Raw genomic sequence first — 16797 nt, 5'->3', positions numbered from 1 at the left:
TTCGTGAACGCGCTCAACAAACCGCTGAGAACTTCACCAAACGCGCCGCCCTTCTCTGATACCTCTTTGAGCTGGGCGAAATCGAATGTGCGTTGCTTACAGAAACGAAAGGAAAGCCATACGGCTCATTGGCGCGTCAAGCTAAGCGCCGCACTCGAGCACCGTTTGTGCGGTGAGGAATGGCGCGTTCATGAAGACAGCTCACGCACAGACGCAAGCGTGCAATGCGCAGAGGACGCGAACGCGACGCGCTGCGCACAAATCGCGCGGAATGTTCTTAGCCACGCAGCTTCGGATACTAAGCTTCAAAAGCGGTGCCGGTTCTCGCTAGCACACTCGCGCGCGCATCGCTCTCGGCAAAGTTTTACGTCTGCCAGGCTGCTGCCAAAGATTCGGACTGCTGCTTGCTATCGGCTGTGTACGTATAGAATGGGTCTTTCGTTTTGTTGATTTGTGAGAGCCGGAATATATTTCACCGGTGTGAAACAACACATCGCTGGTGCGTACTTTGGTAACATTTACGGTAACACCCCATTTCTTCGTTTTCCGCGACGGCCCTCTTAAAAGAACGCAAATTTAATTGCCACTGTAGTGTGCACTACTATTTAGTGCGCAGTTATGTGTAGTGTGTGGCAGATTCCTAATTCGCAAAATCTCATACTCTGTCTACATTACCATTCTCCACAGGTTACACATGCAGGAAATGCCCGGGTACTAACGTAACAGCTTGGTGTCGCTTCTCGCAAGAGACATCCATTGATCTGCGGCTGATTCACCAGGAAGCTGCCATCTCTGTTGCCACTCTGCGTCAAGTGGGATCTTTAACTATTTTTTATGCTTTACTGTGGTGTACGCCGGGACGTTGTGAAGCCTTACTTTCATTAATGGTGTGAAGGCTTACTTTAGATTTGTTGTGCCTTTTAGTTGTAAAGAATTGGCTAACTTTTGAGTGGAGGTAGCTCCTTTTTCTTGTGGGAATGTTTATCAGCCTAACCAAGTGGTACATGCGTACTTTAAACAGCAGTGCAAACAGACGAGGATGATGAAATAAGTAGGAACACATACAGGCACCAACTCAACTAGAAGTTTATTCTTGAAGACAGGTTTTAAACACATTGGAACTTGACAACGATGAGAAACCATGCATGTGTGGCCTCTGTGATCAAACAAAAATGTGTTTTCTGTTGTGAGGGGTAGAACGAACAATTGCTCCATCACAAAGACCAGAACACAAGAGAAATTATGGAAGCCTTATTTATTGATTGCAATAAAGACAAATGCATAAGCTATCTGTTGCTCTTAGTGGGAAAGAGTTGGTATTTTTAAAAGAGCTTTCGTTGTTAGGTGGTATCACTTATAGAACAAATCTTTCCCTTTTTTTGTTTTTTTTACCTGCATATTTATTCTACAAAACATGTCTTTCGTTCCTTTTTTGTCGCACCGGGTTGTGTCTGCCGTGCATGCATGGCTATTTCTTTGTAAAGTTGGCCAGTGTGCTTAATATCTTTGTCGTCACGCACAAACTTCTAGTTGAGTCAGCGTTAGTGTGTGTTCCTAGCTACCTTATTTCATCGTTGTCATCTTTGTTTGAGCTGTTTGTAAAGTATGTACGTACACCAAATTACCAATGTATCCGTAAAATATTTAGATACATGAAGTTATTTGCACTATTTATTTCTGCAAGAATGGTATAGCTTCTCATCTTGTTTGTTCTTAACGTTGCTGTACAGATTTTGTAATATATAGCTTGGAAAGACGTTTTCTGTCAGAATAAATATGCATGTATCTCGCTTTCGATAGAATTTTTTTTCAACATGGGTACTGCAGCTACCTCCGTCTATCAGTTACTGCTTTGTCGCAACTTTTATATATTTTATGCAGCGAAATGCTAGTGGAATTTTATATATTTATGTGCGCAAGTGTAGTAAATGGTGTTCTATATGTGCATTTATTTGCGTTTTTCACTAGCTCTCCAATCTGGCTGTACATTTTATAGGTGCCTTTGCTCATTCTTTATAATGAGTCGTTCTGGGCTCTTTGGTGGTGCAGGTGCAGGCGACCATTTATTTTACTGTTGGGACTTGCTTTAGCTGTGTGTCACTCCATTTTTCTGTGCTGAATAAGTATTTTATGTCACTTTATTATATCGTTGAAAATATTAGCCTTGAATGAGCTTTTTATCGACCGAGGTACCACTTAGTTACTGCGTAGGGTGAAAAAGGCCCAACGAAATGCTTTCATGATCTTTGTGCAAGTCGAGAAAAATTTACTGATGACATCAGCTCACTAAATTCAGGAAGTGCCACCAGTAAACTTTTCCGTACCCAAAAATAACTCAAGAAATTAGATACTGTGCAATTCTTGAATTATGCCGGGGAGGTAAGCTGCTATTAGGGCAACAAATGTTTTAGAAGTTTACCTCTGAAAAACACGATCCGGCTTTTTTGTAGATATATATATATATATATATATATATATATATATATACATGAAGTCATTTGTTTACAGTCTACTTGTTATTTTGCCTATTCACAGGCAGCAGTGAATTCTTCTGTGAGTGTTTACTGGGTGTGTGAAACATTTTACTGTAAGGTATCCAGTGGTCTTCATTTTTGTATTTACACATGCAAGCCAAGAGTTCATGTGTACAAAGTTATTTACAAGGGTATGCTTAAGGTCTGCCTTTGAGTGACATTGCCTTCTAGTCATAAACATACGTCGCAAGAGACAACCACAGTGATTGTTCTAATTGAGTTCGAATGTATAGTATTTCAGATGTATTTCCACTGTTGAGAGTTCTGTAGGCACTAGTCTGTTTCCAGATTTCATGCGCGCGCAGTTGTGGCCTATATACTGTAATAATGTTTCATGTGCATGTATCTTGGTGCAAATAAAGGTACCTGAAATAGGTCAGTTTCACCTTTGCTTTTGTTCGTCTTAGGGAAAGTTACGAACAGGCACCGGGGCATGCAAGTGTGGATAGTAAAGCAATTTCAAAATGAAATGAACAATAATGCACTAGCCTAACGACATATCAACCATGTTTAAAAGGCGAGTTACGAAATCTGAATGCTTTCTTAACTGTGGCAGAATGTATATTTCAATGCTGTGTCAATGATGACTCAACAACTGGTCAGCAGAACTATCACAACACCATTACAATGCTGCATCAATGATAACCCAACAGTAATTAGCAAAAACTACCCAACATGTCTAAGCACAACCTTCTTTCAACAGTAACTCAACAATTACCCAATATTTACTTACCAATGGTTATTCATCAAAATTTCAGGTGACCAATATTCAAGAGCTCTCAACACTTCCCCCAATGTTAATCCCAACAACATCACAATGAATTTTCATACGATAGTCAACATTGAGCAATGGTATTTGAATGTTTTGTCAACGAATTTTTTGTAAGCGATAGGGAAGGATGAGATCACAGTTGGTGTGGTTGGAGGCACATACATCGAAAACATGTCGCCAAGAGTTCGGTTTAAAGCACTCTGTCAAGCCGTTTATTTGCGAGTCATATGCGGTGGAACATTGATGCATAACTTGGCCTTCAGTGGGAAGTTCATGAATGGCATCCACGAGAAAGACGCGACCTCGGTCGCTCAGGAGTTCGCGGGGGGCGCCGTGACGGAGAACGAAGCGTTGAAGCAGGAAGGAGGCAACGTCACGAGCTGTCGCGGCTGGTAGAGCGGCCGTTTCTGCATACCTCGTGAGGTGGTCTATAGCCCCAATTCCCCAGCGATTGCCAGCAGCTTTGTATGGCAGAGGCCCGTATAGGTCTATCCCAACTCGGTGCAAAGGGTCGCGAAGGGCACAGCAAAGTTGCATTTGGTTGAGAAGAGCTGGCAAGGATCCGACTTGCAGCAGTTGACATTGTGTGCAAGAGCGATGTACTTTTGCACAAACAAATGTGTACATACCGCGCCAATAAAACCTATGACCTAGTCTCGTGTAGGTCTTGAAGAGACCAGCGTGTGCGCACTGAGGATCAGCGTGGAAAAAGCCCATATATCAATGCGGAGCTGCCGGGGTAATACTAGCAGGCATTTGCGGCCGTCAGATCGGTACCGAAGCTTGTCGGTGCAGCGCTCGAGATGATGGGCATGTAGACGAATCAGAGAGGTAATCTATCAAAGATGAAGTCCAGGAGCCCTTGCGCTGCTCCAAAGCCATGTCTACAGCAGCTAATGGTGGAAGTGGGTCATCTAGGACGGAGACACTGACAATGTCTGCTGGGACAAGCGAGCGCGAAAGAGCATCGGCATCGGCGTGCTTTTTGTCTGAGCCGTATACAACCCGGATATCGTACTCTTGCAGCCTCAGTGCCCACTGGCCTAGGCAGCCGCAGGGATCATTGATTGGCGACAACCAGCAAAGTGCGTGCTGATCGCTAACGCATCGAAGGACCGGCCTTACAGGTAGGGACGAAATTTTGTGATGGCGCAGATGATGACTAGACATTCTTTTTCCGTGACTGAATATTTCACTTCAGCTTTCGTGAGAGTGCGGCTCGCGCAAGCAACAACATATTCTTGGGAGCCGGGCTTTCGCTGGGCGAGCACAGCGCCAAGACCAACACCACTAGCATCCACATGGATTTCCGTGAGAGCAGTTGCATCGAAATGTAAAAGGCATCATCGCAAGCTGAGGACCCCGCGGAAAGATTGGGGTCTCCACGAAGAAGCTGTCAGCGGTGTCATAATCAAAGCGAAATTTCGACTGAAGCGGCGGAAGAACGAGCAGAGGCCAATGAAACTGCGCAAGTCTTTTCGAGACGTGGGCCTCGGGAATTCTGTAACACCACGTAGCTTAACGGCACCAGGGAAAACACCGTCCTTCGAGACGTCATCGACGAGAATGGTCAGCATGCGTACCCCAAAGTCACTATTTTCAAGTTTAGTTAGAGGTCAGCGTCACTGAGACAGCAGAAAACCTGCTTCAAGCGTTGAAGGTGAATAGGAACATCTAGTGGAAACACTACTACATCATCCAAATAACACAAGCACGTATTCCATTTGAGGCCTCAGAGAATAGTAGCCATCCTGAGCTCAAATGTCGCGGGCGCGTTGCAAAGGGCGAATGGCATCACACAAAATTCATATAAGCCATCTGGTGTGATGAAAGCAGTTTTAGGCTTATCTTCAGCCATAGGCACTTGCCAACAGCCAGAGCGTAGATCGAGGGAGGAAAATAACTCTGCACCTTGTAAGCAGTCTAGGGCGTCGTCGATCCGCGGTAATAGATAAACATCCGTTCGGGTTATCTTGTTTGGGCGACCGTAATCCACGCAAAAGCGGATCGAGCAATCCTTCTTTTTAACTAAAACATCTGGCGGGGCCCATAGAATGAGGGACGGATCAGCATTTCGCCTACTTGCTTATCAATGAGGCGGCGTTCTGTCAACGATACGCGGTATGGTCGCAGCCGTAGAAGTGAGTGAGCACCGATGTCAATCCGGTGACATAGAGTCGTCGTTCCGGCCAGAGAAGTGCTATGGCTATCAAAAGCAGGGCGAAATGTGTCGAGCAGACGGAGAAGGTCAGGACGTTGCTTGAGGTTAAGGCGTTGTCGATTACGTGGCTGAAAACGTCTTCAGGCGATGTGGTAGTTATGGATGTGGTAGTTACAGTAGAGGGTGTTGACCTCTCATGATCAAACAGGAAGTTCCAACGGGGTAAGGATGATTTAGTACAGCGGTGCAAGTAGACGATGGCGCTTTTTCATTCAGCGCGGTGATTTGTCCGATTATTTGATGGCAAGATATTTAGAAGGAACTGCAGAGAACGCTCGTTTTACCTTTGGAACATTCTACGAGTGCACAGCGCTGCTAGAGTGCTTCGCGACACAGTGAACGTCGCTTAATTCTGTTACAACTGGTTCAATTTGCTTACAAGGAATGTATTTGTGCTAATAAAAATAAAGCCATCGCAAATTTTTTTCTAATGAAAATAAAGTTATCGCTAACTGCTTCACAGACACGGTATGATGATCGAATAATATGTCCTTATGTGGAAAGCACGTAGGAATAATCATGAACTACGCTAAACATACAAAGAAAGCTTGCAATATCGCCAGGAAGGCGAAGCATTTATTGCAATACAAAATTATTAGGCGGCTATAAGAAGTAAGGATAGTAATTTTATAGGTCGTAAAAGTAAATTTGCAAGCATTCATGGTGTCACGCCCGTAGAGAAAAGCATGACCGCGGACACGCTCTGTCGAAACGCTGGCGTGAGGAAGCGCGGTGGCAGTAGCAAGCCAATTGACTTTCCTGCTGCCTCTCGCTTCAAAGCAAACTGACAGCGCACAAAACGCTGTCAGCATCAGCGCACCCAAAGTATGTACTTGTGGGATCAGAAGACTCGGAACAAGCAAACATTTATTCGTCGGGCAACTGATGTTGCGGCCATGATGTGGATCTCTTCTTTTGCGGACGCGAAGCACACTGTCCACTACATGGCTCCCCCCCCCCCCCCCCCCCCAGCGATGAAGGCATAGCCGTCGAGCGGTTTATCTGCTTGAGATGGAGTTGCCAGCGTCCATGTGAGCTGGCTTCAAACGGTCTATAGATATCGTCTCTTCACGTCCGTTAACAAGGAGATTGAAGTACTTAGGATCGCGCTTGTGGACTCTAAAAGGATCGTCGTAAGGTACTTGTAGTGGAGTGCGAGTGGCATCGTAACGGATGAAGACATGACTGGTATGAAGTAATGATGGGCTCTTATAAACGGTCTTGCACTCCTGACGAAGCGGCGGTGGTACGACAGTAGCCATAGTAGTTCGCAGGCGGTTGGCGTATGAGTGTAGCTCAACTGATGTCGGTTCCGAGGCAAAGAACTCGCCGGGTACGCGAAGTGTCGTGCCGAAAACCAGCCCTGCGGATGAGCACTGTGTGTCTTCTTTCACCGCGGTGCGAAGACCTAGTAGAACCAGAAGCAGGCGTTCTGTCCATGGAATTGTTGAGTCCTGCGCACGCAGTGATGCCTTGTACCGACAGGTTTGTCGTGCAGTCCAGCAGGCGGAATAGGCGTAGGTTGACAACCAAGTTGAACTTCCACAAAAAATCGGCCCCGATGATGGGGCCGCGGACGTCAGCGACGGTGAATAGCCATCGAAAGGGACGCTGCAGGCCGAGATGAAGAGTCATTGATAACCTAACATCAACTGAACAATATGCCATGTACATTCAGGACGTGTTAGCTCTGTGTCGGCGGGTTGAAGACAAAATGCCTGAAGCTGGCAAAGTCAGCCACATACTTAGGGGTCGTCGATGACCCCTTTAATTTACTTACATATCCGGACTGCTCTATCATTGACGACATCATAAAGGAGTGCCGACGCTTTGAGGAAGCGAAGAGCCGTCGTGTCACGCAACAATTCGTGCGGCTTCCTAATACCGCGTTACCTCAACCTGTGAGGACATCCAGCCGCCTGGTACCGAAAGTCTGCTGCGTCTTGTGCGGCGTGAGGTTGAGGCGGCGCCTCCATCTGTTTCTCAGGCCCATTCTTACGACGAGCCCAGCCCGACAGTATCGTTGATCCAAGGCTTCGTACGCGAAGAGTTGGCGAACGCAGGCATTCATCCCATCTGTGCCATAAGTCGCCCTGCATCCGGCAATTTCTATCCACCTCACCGCCCACAATCGTCCTATTCCGGATACCATGATCCAGGCCAGTGGCGCACGCGCGACGACAGGCCAATATACTTCCACTCGTTTCGTGCTTGCGATGACTTCCCGCACCCTGATGTCCCTGCCCGGACTCCAGGTTACGACCGCTCGCCATCCCCACAGAACCGGCGTTTTGCGCTCCGCTGCCCCGTCCCTCACCGTCGCCATACCCTCGTCGTCCATCTTCGGAAAGCTGACTAGTGCAGCTCCCAGAGGTGATGCTGCATTGGCGAACCGACACGGAAATCCCAAGTTGACCTTGGCTACCTGACAAAACGTTTTGGACGTAGAAGTGAACGGCGTGCCTGTTTCGGCGTTCATAGACACTGAGGTGCAACTATCTATAATGAGCACTCGCCTTTCTTGTCGTTTCCGCAAGGTTCTTAAGCCCGTCCCGTCACCTGTAGTTCGCGTTGCCGATGGTGGTACACCTTGCGTCGTGGGCACGTGCACTGCGCGTGTGAGCTTCCCTGGCCATCAGACCTCAGTTCTATTCACCGTTCTACACCAGTGTCCCCATGACGTCATCCTCGGCCACAGTTTTCTCAGCACTTTTCCTGATTTCCGTCATTGACTGCTCATCTGGCCTTCTACAGTTGGGACTCCCTTCTGTACCCGACCTCAACACCGCGTGGCCACCGCGTTTATGTGTCATCGAGTTCGTTCACCAGCAACCAGCTACCACGAGGTATGTCACCTTGACCTCAGAGCCCCCTGAGGTCTGTGACGGTGACTATGTGATCGCCCTTTTGTAGACGCTCTCTTGACGTGGTGTGTTGCGCTCCCTCACTCTGTTGTGACTGTTGCGGAGAACCGGTCGTGTATACCGATTCTTAACTTTGCACGCACCCCACAATTTCTTTCCGAACACATTACGTTGGGCAGCATATCACCTTTAGGCACACGCGACCCTCTAGCCCTGACTTTCGATGCTCCACAGTCGTTACCTGGAAGCCCCGACACAAGTACTACGCTTGACGACCCGCTTGACGGTATAATTGCCCCTGATCTCTCCCCTTTGCAGTCCGAAGATCTTCGCAGCTTGTTAGCATCTTTCCACGAATGTTCTATTATTTTTCTTCGCACCATCTTGGCCAGATGTCACTGGTAACCCGTCGCATCGATACTGGGGATGCTGAACGCATCTATAGGCGCCCTTACTGAGTGTCGGCGTTCGAGTGGTGTCTCATTCAAACCGAAGTTGAGAAAATACTAAATATATCACTGAACCATCTCCGAGTCCTTGAGCGTCCCCTGTGGTGCTTGTCAGAAAAAAAAGACGACACCTGCTGGTTCTGTATCGATTATCGGCACCTGAACAGGATAACGAAAGAGGACGTCTACCCTTCGCCACGAATAGACGATGTGCTTGACTCTCTCCATGGCGCAAGGCAGTTTTCGTCCATAGATCTTCGGTCCGGCTATTGGAAAATTGCCGTTAACGAGCAGGATCGCGAAAAGACCGGCTTCATCATGCCTGATGGGCTCTAACAGTTAAAAGTCATGCCCTTTCGCTTGTGTAATGCCCCGGCAACATTTCAAAGCATGATGGACAACCCCCTTCGAGGGTTCAAGTGGTCTACTTGCTTATGTTATTTTGACGACGTCGTCGTTTTCTCGCCCACATTTCGAAGTAATCGCCAACGATATTTTGGAGAAGTTTCGCAGCGCCCATTTCCCACTCATCATCATCATGAGGCTATATTTATGTTCACTGCAGGACGAAGGCCTCTGTCTGCGATCTCCAATTACCCTTGCCTTGCGCTAGCTGATTATAACTTGCACCTGCAAATTTTTGCTGTCCTCGCCAGCCCTTCGCTTCTCTTGGTATCCTTTCTGTCACTCTAATGGTAACTCTAATTTTTGTGCATGCAACTTGTGATCGCCCACGTTGTAATAAAAAGCTCTACGACATCAGAATATAAGATTGCTATTAAGCGGATCATTCATGTTTCTCAGACCAAGCTTTGTTATCTAGGTTGGCGGAGCAGCAACTACACTTGCATGAGCTCACAACTGTGTGGTCAATATAGCACAAGTAACGCGGTGATAGATACCGTAGGTTTTTCTTACCTCGTTATAAACTTCCATGTAGAGTGATCGTTTGACCGCTTTGCCTTCCCATTTACGGTATTGCGATCTAACGCACTTTATGTTCGACCGATTTAAGTCCGAGGAGTGTCCCACGAGGTAGAGAGTCTCTGATCTGTTTGGAGGCTGCGAACCGAATAAAAATAAAGTAATAGAGTAATAAACGTCACAGCAGCCGCAAAGCAGAAAAACGGGCACGTAAGCGCAAAGTTATTGTATTACAAATTGCATAAGGTACACAAGAAGAGCCGGTTGCCTGTGGACTTTACTTGATAGGAATGCCCTTTTAGACGACCATCTATGCGCAGATGGTAATAACGATAATTAGCTAATAATTAGCTATTTGTAGCTGGGCAGAAGCTAATTCATGTAGGCCTAGTAGTAAGGAACAGGGAGCCGTCATAATGAAATAATTTTCAGACCAAAACATGGAATCGTGCGAACGCAGCAAAAATTTCCACAACGCCACCAATAGTCTTCATAATAATGTTGCACTTTGCACATTCTATCAGTCAAAATGAATTAGCTCGAAAAAAGCCACAAACGGGCGCTATAAGATGCAGTGAAAAACCATGAGTGAAACGTTATAAGAGTGTAAAGTTGGCAGGATGTATTACAGAATGTCAGAATTTAGCTGGTATTCTAGTTGAAATTAGAAAGAAAAAGTGAATTTGGGAAGGAAACCTTACACCCGCTCAACCACATGCGGCTCCACAGCATCTTACATAATGTTTTCTTTTCCAAAAATTATTTTGGTGGCGTTTTTCCCCCAAAATTCCGATCATCATAATCATTTTAAACTTGTACTAAGAATCACCGAATCCTGTGAAGGCTGCGCGTTCTTTCGAGAAAATTGGCAAGGCGAAGGACGCCTCAATCTTTACCAGTTCTCAGTCCACTCACTTAGTCTCGGCGCCTCTTCCGACTTGCCATGGGCAATACTAGAAAAACTATGAATGGGACAAAGCAACAACTCTCCTCCTGTTGTTTATAATGAAAGGATTCATCCATTCTGGCGATAACTTACACTATCTTTAACTCGAGGTAATTCTAGTGATAATTATCGGTATAACGCGTATAGTGATCAATGATTCAAATGTGACCACGGCAGCAATGCGACCGGCGCTTATCTTGCGCGATCGGTCGCTGGGAGAGCAAATGGGGTCACAGTGCGTCACAAAGGTCCTCGCTTTCATAGTATGTCATAATGCACCACCTGGGCGTCCGCAGAGCCGACTGGTGTAGCAACAACCGTCGGCAAGTTTGTGCTCATACTAGGGTGTTTTAATCGCTTACGACTGTACCCTCGCGTCAGAAAACACAACTACTCAATTTACACAAACCCATCAGTGGACCTCGTCAGGCGTTACAGAACCCCAAACAATGCAGCGTCCAAAACGGTACGCATAAATCAGTTTTGACATTGCGTGGGACCTCAGCAATCCCTTCCTTGAGACCTGCCCAAAAATTGCACTTGATAAAGGTACTGTGTTCCTTATTCAATCATATTTATTCCGGCTTGGCGGTGACAAGGTGATTATCTGGCAGACAGATCAAGAGGTAGTCGCACTGGCTAAACATGTTAATAGAATACGCCACTCCCTTGGTAGCTCAACGCAACGTGTCAGCCGAATCTACTTATCAGCTAGTGTAAGATCCTGAGTACCAAATTAAAAGAAACCTTATTGGGAATTTTGCTTTTGAGAGCAATCGAATAAAATTAACGATACCCCGCCCCCTTAACCACCATTTTAGCAGTAAATATGTTACAGAACGTTTTTCCTTATTTATGATCCACGTGATATTCAGTCAGAACCGCTCAGTGACATTTCCATTACAAAACTATTTTGCTGCGCAAAGGCCACGCATTATCACCATGATTTTTTGGAGCTGAATGAGGTTTGTGATTCATCACATGTCGAATGTGGCTGCACAAAGAAAGAAATTAGTCTTTTCTGAAGTACGTGCTAAGTGCCACGTATTATGGCGTCGCAGCACACGTGTTAAGCAATGTATGCAATGCTTGTCACACGTCGTTACGTTGACAAACCTATTGTGCAGTAGTCATCACACCGTATGTCTCGCACCCGAGAATTGCGGACTTTACACGTCATCCTGCGAAAACATTTTTCTTCGTGTCCGTAAATGTTCGGATGGCAAACTCAATCACGAGAATATTCACGGGCCTAGTCGTCGGCCAGGAGCCCTTGGGCCATGGCGGCGTCTTCAGCGTGCAGTACGACCTGGAGTTGTTCTTTGTGGTCTGAATTCAGCAGCGCGGTCTCCCACTGATCAGCGCTGGTCATGTTACCTAGCTTTTCCTTGGAATGGGCCCAAATCGTACGATCTATGTTAGCTTTGTCATCCACATAATTCTGTGTATTGGTACGGGCTAGAGTAATCGCTTATGATCCAACACATGGCCACTGAGGCGGTCATTTAGCTCTGCTAAACTCATCTTTGAAAGAAATATTCATCGCTAATTATTGCGCCTTTGTTATTTGTCGTTTAAAAAAATTCATCGCCCCTTCCACTCTGTGAAGATGGTCGGACAGCAAAGAAGTGTTAGTTACACAGAGTGTTACGAGTGTTACATGTGCATGTGTTGCACGTGATGCAATTGCGTAAACACAAGTAAACACAGATGTACAAGGGGAACTTATATTGAAACGTTACGAAGGGAGAAGAGGCAGCGACTTCCGACGCTACTCGATGACTGTCGAGTTCTAAGCTCTAAACCTGCCGAGGCGCCATATACGGGCATCGGCTGCATTTACAGACACCGCGCGCGTTCGGCGCGAACGTCGGCTGCAGCTGTGCGCGTTGCCTCGATCGTTGGTGTTGCTGCATATTTGCGGTTCTCTCAGTATGTTTTTTTTCACGTGAGGTTTCTCACTGTGTTTTGGCACACCTCTCCTCCTCTGCTGGTCACGCGACCTGCCCTTCCCCGGCGCACCTCTCATCATCTCCTGGTCACGTGACTTGCGTGACACCGGACAGACGGCGAAGGCTCGACTAAGAGTAGCTCCGCTCTTAAAAAAGGAAACAAAGCCCCTCTGTAATCGTCAATTACTCTATGATCGAAACATGAGCTCGATTTCCGGAAGCTTTCTGTATTTCATCATTCTAACTATTTCCCTAAAGCCTTAAGTAGCGCTTCTATTACCTATGCAGCGATCATGTTACTGCATCAAATTACCAGTTATGACCTCAACGCAATTTATGACTTATTCAGCTCCAGTGCCTCATCAGCGAGTCATTGAACTAAGCTAGACGGCTCTTGTCAGACCTACCCGCAGGGGCGGGTAGGTCTACCATGGCACCCTGTGAGCTTTTAAATGAAAGCTCCCAATATTACGATAAGACCTTAATAACTTTGTTTAGGTCTTCTGATGAATCACGTTCACGAAATATATTTTTTCAGCAAATGTGGCGATCCATAAAGGTGACTATGCAGGTAAATTGTGAAATGGTTGTGTTACACACAGGTCGTTTCTTATGTACAGTAATGTTAATCCTGAATATACCAAGAACTGCGGAGATTAACCATTTAGAAGTGTAAAGGTCGCCATTGAACGCTACCACGTCGTCGGGCTAAACATTCTGTTCCTTTGATCACCCTTCTCTATAGGTTTCGCCGGGGCATAATCACGGCACTCGCAATTGTATTGGGTTGAAGAGAACTAGAAGTTGGCACGAGCTGAAATATTCTGGGTCTTTTTGCTGTGCTTCAACAGATTTATTGACAAAAGCTGTTGTCCACTTGCTAGGATGTAAATGGTATGAAATCAGGTAAGTTGCCTTAATTACATCGCATGCCCTGCGCATACATCGGTGGCCCTCCTTTTTTCATTGATTATATATTTTATCGTTTTGCAAGAAGTAACGCAGAACGGCTAGCTAAATAAAATTACATCGAATACATATTCAATAAAATTTTGCAAAGATCACACACCTAAAATGACGTTACCAAATTTAACTATATAATAAAAAGAATGATGGATTCTTTTACAGGAATTGGTAGAACACGAAAGTGACACGTGTCTTTAGAGTAGCTTTTGCATATTAACTGTACGCGAAAAATTTGGTTGCAAGGTAGCCACAGCTGCACAGGGGTCCTGGGCAATTGCCACAGAAGCGAGAGTTGTTGGGTGACTCGCGAGCGAGAAGTATTCACAGGAGACACTGCATTGCACGCGCCGAAGCACTACGCAAGCCCACCATAAACCACAGGCGTTCGCACACCGTACAAGCGATACCTAACGGGTTGTTAGTAAGTCGCTTCGTGAACTCACGGTCCGCTGTAGCGAAATGTACATCATTTGCGGGTCGGCGACCATGTTGTAGATTTTCTTGGCGCGCGGCCTACCTAGTGCGGAGATGGGTTTCCACAAGGCTCACCCTACGAGCCACGGTCAGGAAAGGGGGCGATGCTCCTCCATTCTGCAACGCACAAAGACGCTACGGCAGGGTTCGTCGACTATCCTCCGACAGGGCGTAGAGAAGGCTGCGGAGTCAGTTCGCTAACAGACACGGGTTCATTCACCGAAGCAGGGGGGGGGGGTGGGGGATGTTGATATAGAGATAAAAGGACGAAAGGATTGAGTGAAAGCAATGGGAGGTTGGCATATCAATGAACATGAATGGGAGGTTGGGACAATCAATGAACATCAGGCTAAACGGACATCGCGCGGACACAGCTAAAAAGCTTCCCAAAGCCGTCGCCGAACATTTCAAGCAATCAGGTCATAACTACATACAATAATCAAATTTTCGTACTGCACAAGACAGAAAATATAGAGAATCGTACCTTATTCATAAGTTCAATACATTGCAACCAATAGGCATGAACGTTTCAAAGGGAGCTTTAGAATCTATTCGCTATGCTAAATTGAAAAGCATAGGCAACAGCACTTAGTGATTGTTCATTGAGTTGCTTAGGTGATTTTTTTTTTGTTGAATTATTATTATGATTTTTTATGCGATTGTCAACAACATGCCAACCTCCCATTGCTTTCACTCAATCCTTTTATCTCTACATCAGGCCCCCCCCCCCCCCCCGCTTTACCACCTTTTTTTTTGTGCGCCTGAACACCATTTTTCCGCCGCTACTTTTATTCTCCCTGGCAGGCACGATAGTTCACTACCACCCAGCGGAGCAGACCCCCACCCCCCCCCCCCCCCTGGCATGAATAGAGGAACCTGCCATGACACGTCAACCTGCTAACCCACGGCGCTGCCTCAAACTCCTCCACCGACTATCAGCGGTGCATTATATTTATTAACACGAAAGTGTTTTATTCCGGGGTCCACCAAGACTTCACTGACGTATTTCCGTCACGGAAATACGTCATAGAACATAATACAAAGAAAGAAACCAGAAGAAAAAGTTCCACAAACATGCAAAATTTGGGAATCGAACCCACGACCTCTCGGTCCGCGACGATAGATCGCCGAGCGTTTAACCCATTGCGCCACAAACGCATTCGCAGAGAGCTACACAGACGCGCCTTATATATCTAACACTCCTCCGTGTACCCGCGCTCTTGCTCGGGGCGGTGCCGCCGCCTATGAGCAGAAAAGAGAAGTACTGCATTATGACACTAAAGCCCGGGATACATGGAGCGAACTTTCTCGACGAACTTCACGCGTCAAGTAACGACGCGGCGACACGACGCAGGATGTTTGCTGTGTTGCAATACATGCGGCGAACGCCGCCGCGCGTTGGCCGCCGTGTTGGCGGCGGTCCCGGCCGCCCGCTTCGAACTGAATTTGGCGTTGTCCTTGTAGAATTCACTTAGTTGGAAGCAAATGACTGCGTAAACGGCTTTCGCTTAGTCTCAGGCCGCTTCGACGACAGAGTATTATGGATAACCTTGAGTAGTTTTCGAGATCGCTTCTCGTTTCGAACGCGTCTAAGCCTAGCGAAAGAAATATCCGATGCCAACGCCATCTATCGGGGAAGTCGGGAGATAGGCATGACGACAGCATGTGGCCTCTGAGATCAGAAGATTTCTGTTGAAGGTTGTTGTAGAGAGCTTGCACTGCTTGTCTGTTTCCTCGCAGATCAGCGGATATGGGATGTACAAATACAACGCGATTCCTGAGAGATCATACTAGGAACTACTCAATCGGTGCAGAGACATGCAGACACGGCAACACCAACGCGATTGCGGACGACGCGAAAAGGCGCGCGCGCGCGAAACACCAGCATGCATTGCGACCGGAACTAGTGCCTCCTGATTGGCTGTCGTCCACCGCTGCGCGCTAGACGCTTCCGGCGGCGGCGTTCGCCCGACGAAAATGTTTGGACAGGCAGATCGGCTGCGGACGGCAAATTTCTTGACGCCGGCCGTCGGACGTTCGCCGCCCGACGAAGTTCTTCGCTCGGACGCCGGTTATTCGCTCCATGTATTCCGGCCTTAACGCGCACCGACAGTGAACGCTTCGGTGGTCTCAGTACTACGACGCCTCGATGCCAGCATTCGAAGGGACGCTGGCATCAAGAAGCACTACCAACGCCACCTAGGTGGCGTTCACCGTACTCAGCACAGCGGAGCGTGGCCTCCGCAATTAGCTCTGAAAATGTTTCTGAAGTTGATCGCGGAGGCTGCAATTACGACGCGCTGTACGCGCTGATTTGACTCGGTGACGATTCAGTTACGTGCTTTGTCTTGCGCGTTGTATTAGTGTGTCAGTTACGTGCTTCGTCTTTCGCGTTGTGCTAGCGTGTGCAGCGTAGTGCAGCTTCCATATGCACGACGGTTGCTCATGGTCATCGACGTTGGTAGTCGTGATGGAGGAGACGTGCCACCAGGCGTCAGCGTGGGTGCATCAACGCCTAAGGGCGCTTTAGCCACAAAACACCAATAGACATTATATATCAATGTGCAATAAACATTACACTACTTCTGTGAAGACACGTTTCACTTTCGTGTTCTATACCGATTCCTATATAAGAGGGATCAACCACATTTTTTTTCAATTCTACACCCTCGCCGCTAACACACTCTCGCTCGTT

The sequence above is a fragment of the Dermacentor silvarum genome, chromosome 5, assembly GCF_013339745.2.
Source record: "Dermacentor silvarum isolate Dsil-2018 chromosome 5, BIME_Dsil_1.4, whole genome shotgun sequence".
Taxonomy (NCBI): Eukaryota; Metazoa; Arthropoda; class Arachnida; order Ixodida; family Ixodidae; genus Dermacentor; species Dermacentor silvarum.
Note: the sequence above shows the minus strand (reverse complement) of the source record.